The following is a 12,038-nucleotide window of genomic DNA, read 5'->3' as shown; positions in this document are numbered from 1 at the left end:
CTTATAATTCTAACGTTACATATTTGTTAAACTGTTTACGCCGTATCAAAACAGTACATACTGAGAATATTATTAAGCGACGTCAGGAACTGGGTGGAGCGAAAACACGGGAACACAGGCTACGAATTTACCCGGCTCCTGTGTGGACATAGATGTTTTCGGGAGTCGTCGCTCCTCGATCGCCCCCTGGGGACGCCTTCCGGTCATACGGATTCGGATAGTAGAGTGCCTGTGTGATCATGCAGGGACTGTACATATCATATGGCTTAGATCCGGGCCCTGCAGGATAGGGGGGCAGGTTTTTTTAGCGGGGGAGAACCCCGCACTGCCGTCAGTGCTGGCCTGACGGCGGCTGGCAGAGATTTTTCCTCCGCCTAGGGAAAGAGAAAAAAAAAATGAATATTATTAAAAATACTGGTATCAACATTTTATTTTTATTAAATTTCAACTCTACCCGTATTCTATTTTCCCATTTTTGACAGCTGTTTTTAAACGCTGTACAGAGAAGTGAATACAGTATAAAAAATTAATGAAACTTATAGTAAAATCCAATATAAGTTACGTAAATTAGCGAGCGATTTAATAAATAAACCTCGAAAATGAGAAAACTATTTCACAAGAACAAAATATTTTTTATACATTTGGTAAATATAAAAAGCATATAAATGCTGCATAATAAATATGTACAACTTTATCCCGGTTTCAAAATCGCCACAATAAACACTTAAATTACTTTTATACGCTATTACTATCTCGTATCAGACATATATATATATAGGTTATCCACGTTAAAAATGTACATTTATTTCTACTGTAGAATTTTTAATCCCCATAATAATACTAGAAAGGCAACAACGACATTTTTAAGAAATTATACGCATAATAACTTTTAAGATACGAGTAATAAATAATTTCTTATTTTTTACCGTATTTTACGATAATTTATTCGGTTAACGTAGTTTCTCAAAATTTTTGGAACTCTGCTTCAGATCGTGCTTAAAACACAATTAACGTTTCGTTAATTATTCCGTTATATTTAATAAACGGATGTAGAAAGTTTAAGCATTTTAAAAGATTTATTACGTTTTTTAACGGGATTTAAAAAACATTCAGTAGAATAAATCCATAATACATCAGTAGATCGATTAACTCATCGTAATCAGGAAAAGGAAAGGTGGATATCGTTTTGATAATAACCGTAAATTAAAAGAAGTAGTCCATCTTTGAGTTAATGGAGTTTTTATTTCTGTAAACTACAGGTACGTAAAACTGATAGGCGACGGTCGTAAACGTATCAAACAAATATCACACCTTTATAAAACAATGCAAGCAAAACCGACATCAAAATCCGTTCAGCACGCAACACCCGGTCGGTTTACCGAAAACGAATTGGATGGATTTCAATTAAACAACAGATTTTTCTTTGAAATTACGAACGGTAACGTATTCCTTATAAAATTATGATCATTTCCGTCTTCATTTTCTCAATTTATCCACCATCGTGTTATATTAGTAACGTTTTCATCGGTTTCTTAACGTCTGCGAGTAAACTGTAATTTTATTTGCAATTATTTCTAAATTCGGAAAATAAAATTAGGTTAGAATTACGAACAAAATTAATATGATAGCTGCCGTAATTACAATGAAGTTAAAGTTAAAATAGAAAGCAATTGTAATGTTTACAAGCCGTAAATTTTAACGATAAATATTGTTCGAGCTGGTTGTAAGTAATAGTTTAGATGAAGAATTAGATATTATTTGTAAATTACCCGTCAAGATTGCGATTATTATTTTAAGATAGGTAAATCGGATTCATATTTTAAGTTTTTTTGTTATTTTTGCGTAATAAAATAAATTTTATATCCATTGAAATGTTATTTTTTGAAAAATGCTTAGTAAATTTTTGGAAGGCGTAATTTGTTTTTATCTATTTCAAGAAAAATTGCCCGTAATAACGAATAAATTTGAGCGGTGCAAAAAAGTAGATTTCTTTGCTTGCGAATTCCGAGGTTTTATAAAATGTTTATAGCGCCTTAGAAATTAAAGAAATCTGCATATCAAACGGAAATATTTATAAAACAATCGAACTTTATGTTTCAACCTGGCTCGGTTCTTTTAATCTTGGAGGTGGCAGTACATCGTATCTCGTTAAATTTATTATTTTTTAGTAAATTAACCGGAGGCAGGGGCAATTTTATTTTTTTTTTTTTACCTTCCTTCACCCCTTTTGAAAAATCGAAGTCTGTTGTTATTTATTCGCGTGAAAATTACACACATCAGAGAACCAATAGATTTACCGCTGAAAGAAAAATCTGAAAAATTATAAATACGGATTCTATTATTTATTATAAAAAAATGTTACGCGCTTTTTAAGTGTGTTAACATTTTCCGTTGAAAATACATTTTTTAAAAAATAATAATAAACGTTCTTCTGGTAGCGAGTGATCTTTATTTAAATATTCTACATTACATTACACAATTAACGATTACTAAAATTACAAGTGATAACAAAATTCTAATAGATATTTCACTAGTAATAATTTTTTTTTTCTTTTTAACAGGTGACAAATTAATTTTATCTAAATCTATTGTTTTTAAACTTATATAAAATTCTGTGCGTCGAGACTAATCAAAACTTAGTTCATTATATAATTTTGGATGCCCGCGACTTTTATCGCATACTGTGGGTTATTTATTTATATAATTTTACCGTTATTAGGATCGATAAGATATATTCCTTAAAGTGTTTTAGTTATTTTTTACTTATAATTTACAACTTTTATTTTTACGTAAAAGGAAGTATTGTAATCGCGAATAATTTCGGTTTTCAGATTTCAACGGAAATATCCATTTTCACTTGTTTTTGCGTGACGTCTGTACATATGTATGTGCGTACGTAATTACCTCGCGTAGCTCAAAAACGATTGGCCGTAGAATGTTGGAATTTTGGATTTAAAACAGTTGTAACACATCTAGTTGTGCACCTCCCCTTTTGATTACAATCGGATGAACCAAAAGCGTCCAAAAAAGCCAAAATTTAAAAAAATTAGATTTTGAACTTTTTCTTAACTGAAGTAATAAGCTCTGATCGAGAGGTTTTCTGCGATATATCGTAAGCGGTACTTGTTTTCATCGGTTCCAGAGTTATAGCCCCCAATAAAATTAATGAAAGAAAGCGACCCCACGCACTCGTGGGTAAGACTACCTTTGCGGGCCCAGTTAAGAGTTAAATTAAAAACTTGATTATATATTTAATAATCTTTACATCACACGAATTTATTTTATTTGTTTTTCCGATTAACATTAGCATTTAAATTACGGGTTCGTTTATTGACTTCATGTAGTTCTTAACTCTTAAGTAATTAACCGTTTAAAACAATATCTTTTTCACGTGTAAAGAAGGATATATTTTAGGTAAGAGGGCCGTATTAAAACCACGTGTTTTCGCGTCCCTCAGTTTTCTGTTTTTTATTAAATATTTATTAATTAAATATTTACTCGATTAGTATTAGGGCATAGAGTATATTTTTGTGAACATTTTCAAGTGATTTGATCAATTTTACAAGTGATTTGATCACGATTCTGTGATTTATTGTAGAATTTTACGGTTTTTAATTTTAATATTAACTTTGCTGGTAGACATTTATGTTTGGATGCTTCTTCGCCTTTGAGTGTGCGCGTGTGTGTGTGTGTGTGTGTGTGTATATGCTGCCAGGCCAGCTGCGCTTCCCGTCTCTGTTGCTATTGGTGCAGAGGGGACACGTGATGCGCCATGCTGCTCTGCGCATCTCAACTATTGCTATGTAGTGAGTGCACAAGATAAAGATAGATTTCATAAAAATAAAAAACTTTAACGTAATATCTTTTAGAATTACTACTATTCCAGGAAAACGCTTGCATATGCTAAATACTAACTCCTCCTTCCCCCAAAAATACCCGGGAGCTGCTGATTACAATACAATACATAAATACGAGCCTTATAAAAATTTAATTCACTAACGTCTAAAAATCCGGATTCCTGCAACCCTTTCTTGCGTAAAGTAAGTGGCTTATTTCTATATAAAATTTTACTATTATTGGGGTCGATGAGATACGTTCCTATTTTCGTCTTTTCGTTATCGTTTCCTAATGTTCTGAGAGGATCTGATCGGGTAGCGGTTACGAAAGATAAAAGAAAAACATAATACATCGCATAAACGCTATTTAAAGTTTGTTAAATTTATAATTATATACCAGAATCGCAAGAAGAGTTTACGCGTCAACTATAATAAAGGAAAACAATACGGTAAATAACATTTACGCTACAAGAACAGAAGACTAAACTGAAAATATTACACTCTGCATCGAACACACATTATATTTGCAAATACAAAAATAATAAAATCTAATTTTACCTTTTTTTATTACATTCCGACAACACAGAAACAGCCGCGAACAGTAAGTCAGAATTAAATAAAATATTTAGATAACTTAAATCTTGTAAAGAGCTTACCGCAATGATTTATCGATAACAAAACATTTACACTGCATAACCAAAGCTTACGTACTCGCCTCACGAACACAAATGCTCGATAGATTGGTAACATCGTCTTCCCCACCCATTATTATTATTAACAATAATCTTGCGTGTGTAATTCGTTGGTAAGTTCACATTTGTTGACAAATTCTAGCCGGTATTGCGAAATCGACAAAACTGCTGGCGACGTGTGTCCTTGACCACAAAATCTAATAATTTTTATTTTTTCCTTTTGCGGTACACTTGACAAAAAATACTGCATCTCTGTTATATCCGTTTAATTAAATTTTCATTAACATCTAAAGAAACATATTTACAATTCTTATTTGTATCGCTAGATTAAATAATAAAATCTTCACAATTTATTTCTCGATAGATATTATTTCAAATGAGCATAAATATTTCCATTACTTTTTGTTAGCACTAGACTAGATAGGGAATGTTGGAGAGCTGCATCAAACCAGTCAAATGACTGAAGACAAAAAAAAAACTTGTTTTTCCTTATTCTAATTTTTGTTGATACTATTCCAGTCGCATAAAATATCAGTTACATATTATTCATACAGTCGATTATCCTACTCTCTTAGCCCTACTTTTTCTAAATAAGATACATCCCATATATCGTTTATTTTTTGAATTTTTAGAACTCAAAATCGTATTTTGAAATTTTAAAAACTAACTGAGATTACTAATTTTCCCTACTCCATACCCTGATGTTAGAATATTCCTGATCTGTGCTTTTCCCCTTATCGACCTAGTATCTATTAACTCTCTCTCCTGATCGAGCGATTTTTCATCCGCGTGTTTGTTACCGATGTACTGAAGCTTCATTTCTTCAAAATTTTCTGTTAGTTTTCGTTGCGGTACATCATTATGGCCGACAATGATATTTTTCTGTCGATTATCGTTTCAGCTTGGACGATCTTAACTTTGCCGTTCTTCATTTTTCTATTAATTTTATTTCAAAATATCTATACACAGTACATCGCCCGTAAATTTTTAAGTATAATATAACGAATTATATGAAATCAAAGAGCGATTAAACGATCGCCAACAAAAAACAAATAAACGAAATGACGATCAGCTCCGACTTGGCAAGAATATTGTGCGACAATATCAGAAGAGTAATGAACTAAAAGATACAAATTTTTTGCACCTTATTAAAGATCGGGCATGCATGTCTCAGTGTATATGTTGTTGTTCTTATGAGGGTCTATTTTTCAGTCAGTCTGTAATTAACTTTAATTAATGTAAATAAAATTAAACAGAAATTAAAGTAGAAAATCCAAATATAATACGATTATAAATTATAATTTTCAATTAATATTAAATAATCAGATACTTCACCAAATCTATTAGATATACCCGTTTTTAAAATTCCATTAAATTTTATTTCACTAATAACTTCTGATTTTTTTCATATATATATATATATATATATATATATATATATATATACATATATATTATTATTATTGAATTGTGATTTATTGTATTTATTATTGTAATTTTTTTTTTGTAAATAATGGGTTAATAATTATTAAAGCAATATATTTAAACTAAAAAAATGAAAGTTAAAAAAATAAATAAAAAATTAAAATAAAAAAAACGTATGAAGTTTGATTGGAATCGATGAGCCTTCCCTTTAAGATCCAAACATTTCATAAATTAAAATTTTATTTTAATTTCGATCGCAATCGAAAAGTGTGGTCCACAATTAATGTTATAACAGTCCTAATCTAAAATTTCAACATCCTACGGCTAATCGTAGGATTCGTTATAAATAGCGAACATTTCCGGGTAACCCATCTTTTTCTTTCTTTTTCCTGTTTAGCCTCCGGGAATTATCGTCCAGGTATTACTTCAGAGAGATATGTATCTGTAAATGAGGTATTTGTACAGTCTCAATTCGACCGTTCCTGAGATGCGTGGTTAATTGAAATTCAACCGCCAAAGAACACCGGTATCCACGATCTAGTATTCAAATCCGTATAAAAGTAACTGATTTTACTAGGACTTGAACGCTGGAACTCTCGACTTCCAAATCGGCTGATTTAGGAAGACGCGTTCACCACTAGACCGATTCGGTGGGTTAGTAAACATCACTGCGTTGTGATGTTAGTGTCCATGTCTGGTTCTACGAACGTAAAAATTATAATTAATCTTAACGTCAAGCCTATCTAGGAAATATATTTAATGTAAATATAGTCTTATGAAAGCAAACAATACGAGGTGTATTTTCTCCTCCTTTTAGGTAATTAGTTATAAAGGAGGTAAACTCCTAACTCAAAATTTGTGTTAAGATTAACCTTCTCGGCCGTCCCTCTACCGAAGATTTATGACTTATTGTTAAGTCGTCATAGCTATTACGATAATAAAGGAATTACTTAAAACCGATTACGGTCACACATTACTGACATCAGATATTCTTTATTTCTCTGTTATAACATCCATATAAATGTAGTCCCTACTCCAAATTATAGAACGTAGGAAACCCCCTTAGTTCTTTTGCTTTTCTTAACCGCCTATTAATAATCTGCCTCAAAATGTTATCGTTAATTTTAACCCTCTTCGCAGAATTTTCTTAACCGCCTATTAATAATCTGCCTCAAAATGTTATCGTTAATTTTCACCCTCTTCGCAGATTTTTCAAAAAAATAATCTGACGAGTAAGAAAAATCACCTAAATGTATCAATTAAAATTTATTTCATTCCTTTTTCATCAAAATGAAAGGCTTTCAAGAAACAAATGTATCCCGTGTGCTCTTTATTTTGCGCTCGTAAGTAACAAACATCTTTACCGTTGTACGATCAATTCTAATTTATCCTTGTATTTTTATTTAACATCATACTATTCGGTAGTCACTTATTCTAAAGAAAAAAAAACAAAATTACCTGTATTTTATCGAATCGGGCTATAGAACAGTTTACTTGTTCTTTGGAGTACAAGAAAGGAGTTAATTATTTTTCTGCTGTTGTTCTTAATAAGATCTAGTTAAATCTTTTTCCCCGTTAATTTAATTAAAATATTCTCTTTTACAGAAAAAAATAATATTCCGTTTTCAATGATTTTTTAATTCGTTTTTTTCATCGTTGTGTAATATGCGCTCAATGCCTTTTAGCTGTTTATTTTTTGAATTTTATTTAATCTACTGATCATCGATGCAGATATTTAATATTTCTAAGAACTAATATAGACTCACCGCATCCAATTTTATTTTATTTGTCGCTCTAATTAAAGTTTTACCTCTATTTTCTTTGATTTATCCGGTATTATAAGAGTTATTTTTTTATCGATATTAATTGTATAATGCATTATCAGTGCAAAATATTTGTAGATTTAATACAGGTCTGTTGTCCTGTCACCGTCTGAAATAATTTTACCGTCTAGACGAAAACAACTTTATACTTAATTACATCGGGATAGGAACAGAACTTCTTAGGCGCACTCTTTGATTTTACATAATCGGTGTTATGCTAAATTATGCTGTAATTTTTTTCTCAAAAACAACCGCTTTAATGTAATTTAGTTAATTAGCGAATTCTTCGTTAAATACTAGCTAAAATAAAAAATGATAACTAATTGCAAACTTCAAGTTAATTTCTAGCGATTTCAATTTATAAATTTCTTCTGTATGAAATGAAGCGCGACAAAACAGAGGTACTGGAATTTCTGATGAAAGATGCTATATTTCATCGGAAATTAAATACTATAGATTAAATAATATAGATTATCTATGTAGATTATTTGTAAATTCATTTCTACATTAAATAAATCGTGACCGATTATTTTTTCGATTATATTTCATTAAACTAAAAGACCCGTCTCCTATATCTCCCAAATTTTGAAAAATTTGTTACCTATGTCGATAAGAAGATTATTGCGCTATTTGTTTTGTACTTATTATTCTGGTGAATTTACCACGTCGATACTACTCTCGATTCTACTTTCAAGATTTTATTATTTTTTTAGTCGATAAATTAATTAGCTATATAAGCGTGAAAATAAACGATTGAAATTTTATACGAAAAAAAAAAATCGATCCTGACCGGAATTTGAATTCAGTACTTTCCAAACGAAAAGCTGAGATATTCATTATCTTTCTGTTACGGAAGTCAAGTTTGAGACGCATTTTGTTATCTTATTTCATCAGACAGCAGATCTAAAGATTTCAGATTCGTTGTTAATTTGTCTTTTTCTTCAATTTCACATTTGAAATCTCCTAAGCCTCTTTTTTTTTCTTAGTCTCGGTGTTTCATCCGTACTTACGCATACTCCAAACATAACTTTACATAAGATGCTTCTATAACTCTAATATCTTCTTACGTAAGTACAGTTTCTGTTAAATAATATGCGTGTTTCTAAAAGATCATCCGATTTTGAAATTTCATAACTATTTAGCTTTTAGTCCGTAGGCCAAAGCCTTTACCTGCAGTCCTCAGACTCAGACTTTTCGTGTTGTGGCACTTACCACGCTACATGTTCCCCCTTCCGTTATAACTTATCCGAATCGACCTCTAGTAGAGGGAAAAGTCGGTTTTCAAGCGTATCGAGACACGTTGTTCCCACAAAAGTGTTCTCTAAGAAAAAAATATTGACCGTACACCTTTTCCCCCGAAACCGCACAAAAAATATAACTTTGGAAGAGTCTCTCTCATGCTGTCCAAATTCGGTTATGAAATTTCGGTGCAAATGTGTACGTATATCGGGTTACTTGTTTGCAATAACTCGATTGTTTGTCAACGGAGTTTTAAAAATGGGGTATCATTTTGTTCAAAATAAAATCCTTAATAAATCTTTTAATAATTAAACATTTTATCAAACAAATAATTACAGACATTGAAGAATAAATAATTAAAATAGCCTCCGTTTTGGAATTTTTGACGTGACGTTTTCAGAATATTTTATTTTTTAGAATAAAAAATTAAGTTTTCTAAATTTAATTAATGCAGGTTTACCCGCTCCTGAAAAATAAATTTTTTGTTGAAAATCACAGAGTGGCGTCCAGAAGGCAAACAAGGCAATATAAGACTTGTGTCGACATGAACGTTTTTGCTCCTTTTGGCGCCACTGAATCGGTTCTGGAGTTCGGCGAATACGTCCCGCAGCACCGTACGTATGATCTAATTATAAATATAATAGAGAGCTGCATATTTGTTATTTCAGTAGCCGATAAAAAATGAACTGACCTGTGCTCATAATTAATTTACAAATTTTTATATTCCACTGAATATTTTACATTCAATTTATACCGACGTGAATACATTTTTCAAATAAAATACATTTAACTAATTATAAAATCGATTTTAAAACTAAAAAAATAATAATAATAATTAAAAAACCGGTAAAATAATTAATAATGAATCTTAATTCTAATATATTTAAATTATATGTAATGTTTATAAAATATAATTTGAAGGCAAAAATTATAAAAAAAAAAAACGATATAACAAATAAACCGTTTTTAGAATCATTTACAGGAATGTTGAAAATGAAATAATATATATATATATATATATATATATATATATATATATATATATATATATATATATTCCGACACATTAGGAAAAAATAATTACCTACTTTGAAGTAAAATATCAAGGAAATTTTTAAATAAATAGCAAAAAATTAAAATTCTTTACTGTTGAAAAATATAAATAAAAGAAAAAAAAATTAACCACAATTCTATTATATTGACGGCATTTTTTTCGTTGGTTCCCGATAACCGCAAAATTACTGAACCGTTCATAAAAAAATTTTACCTTAACTTTCTTATGACACCTGGAAAGTTAACCGCAGTTAAAATCTCATCTATCTCACTACTATGTAAATCGTAAAATAAAAAAGCTTATAAATAAAAATGTCGTTGTCTATGTTAATATCGACTTCGTCAGAAAACAATTATGTTTTTTACTAAATTTAATTCATCGTCTATAAAATATTATTTTATATCGATATCATAATATAGGTAAAAATAAATTATTTTAAAATAAAATTATAGGAAATGACGACTGTGACCGTTTACAAATTTACGACTGTACAGAGTAAGACTGAATATTTTTAGTTCCCGAACTAAAAATTTATATCAGGGTAAGCCATACCCGTAATCGGCATAGATTCGACTTTCAATAACGGCCTACGTCACAAATAGAAAAAAACTTGTAGGGCTACTAAAATTTAAAATCGCAGGCAACGTAAAATCTACGCAAGAACGTTCTCAAAGACTTGAAATGCAACGCGTACGCTCGGCTCAAAATCAAATGCAAGCTTTGAGAAATATATTAAGTTTAAATCGGTTTTTGAGTTCTTGAATAACTTTAACGTCGTTCTGAACGCATTAAAAATTTGAATTCGGGAATCTGAATCTTACCTAACATTTTACTTTATCAGGAAATTTGAACGGCGATAAATCTTGAGATCAACACCCCACACATAATTACTAAGAAACTATTCCAAATTTTTCAAGTTCTCTACGCATACAAATAAAATTTGAACATGATGAATCTTTTAAAGAAACAGTAATACTTATAAAATATTCTGACGAAGCAGATACGTCCGTGAAAATACTAACATCGAAGAAAAAAAAGTAAATTTGAATACTTTTAACTTCGGAGTCAAGAAATACGAGAAAAAAGTACGGGATGGTGGCTAGCTACTAAAATAATATTACATTTCAGATATATATTTGAATATTTGAGTCGAGCCAATATTTTTCTTTAATATATATATCTCAGTTCAGTTAAACGTATCGTTAATTTTAAAGTTATTTTTGCTGTTGATTAGCAAAAAGGGAATTCAGTAACTTTTACAGGCACTTAAATTATGAATTTCTTTTTTTCTTTTTTCCTGTTTAGCCTCCGGTAACTACCGTTTAGAGGAAAATATTTTTAAAAACATTTAATCAAGACACATTTATAAAATTATATTCGTATAGTATTAAAATTATTATAATAGTCCTTTCCTTTAAACTCTGCTGTCTAAACATTTTATTTGCTTTGCTTACGCGCGTGCGTGTGTTTGTATTGAAGCAGAATGACACACAATTAGATCGCATAGACATAATTTCATCGAAAGGGACGAAATAAAATAAGAGAACAGATTTCTTAGTTATATGTAATAAATCCTTTATGTCGAGAAACAGCGCTCTCACTTCTCTCTCTCTCTCTCTCTTTCTCTATACAGATATATTATATATACATATATATATATATATATATATATATATATATATATATTAAAACGTATGACACATGTACGTGAGATACGAAAACTTTTAACCTTGACTTTTTTTAATATTACACTGGACAGCTGTCTACTATAAAAAGAGATAGATACATTGCTTTTATGTCTCTCTTCCAGTTACAGTTTTTTTTTTTTTTTTTTATAGTCTTCATATCATTCTTTCCTAATGTACTTAAACCGGCCATATTTCTTCCTAATAACTTTGTTAAATCGGTAACTAACCATATATATATATATATATATATATATATATACATGTGTCATGTGTGTGTGGGC

At 30.2% G+C, this 12,038-nt stretch overlaps 1 long non-coding RNA gene across 1 annotated transcript in view; it reads right to left on the bottom strand.

Moving 5' to 3' along the window:
* The window catches only part of LOC142329704 (uncharacterized), a 71,297-nt gene extending 66,733 nt beyond the window's left edge, over nt 1-4,564 (bottom strand). The window contains exon 1 of the long non-coding RNA XR_012757569.1: nt 4,395-4,564. This is a non-coding gene — a long non-coding RNA (uncharacterized LOC142329704). The remainder of the gene's footprint in view (nt 1-4,394) is intronic.
* Between the last annotated feature and the right edge of the window lie 7,474 nt (nt 4,565-12,038).

The sequence above is a fragment of the Lycorma delicatula genome, chromosome 9 (genome assembly GCF_047948215.1).
Source record: "Lycorma delicatula isolate Av1 chromosome 9, ASM4794821v1, whole genome shotgun sequence".
NCBI classification, from domain to species: Eukaryota; Metazoa; Arthropoda; class Insecta; order Hemiptera; family Fulgoridae; genus Lycorma; species Lycorma delicatula.
Note: the sequence above shows the minus strand (reverse complement) of the source record. Positions and strands in the feature narration are given on the sequence as shown.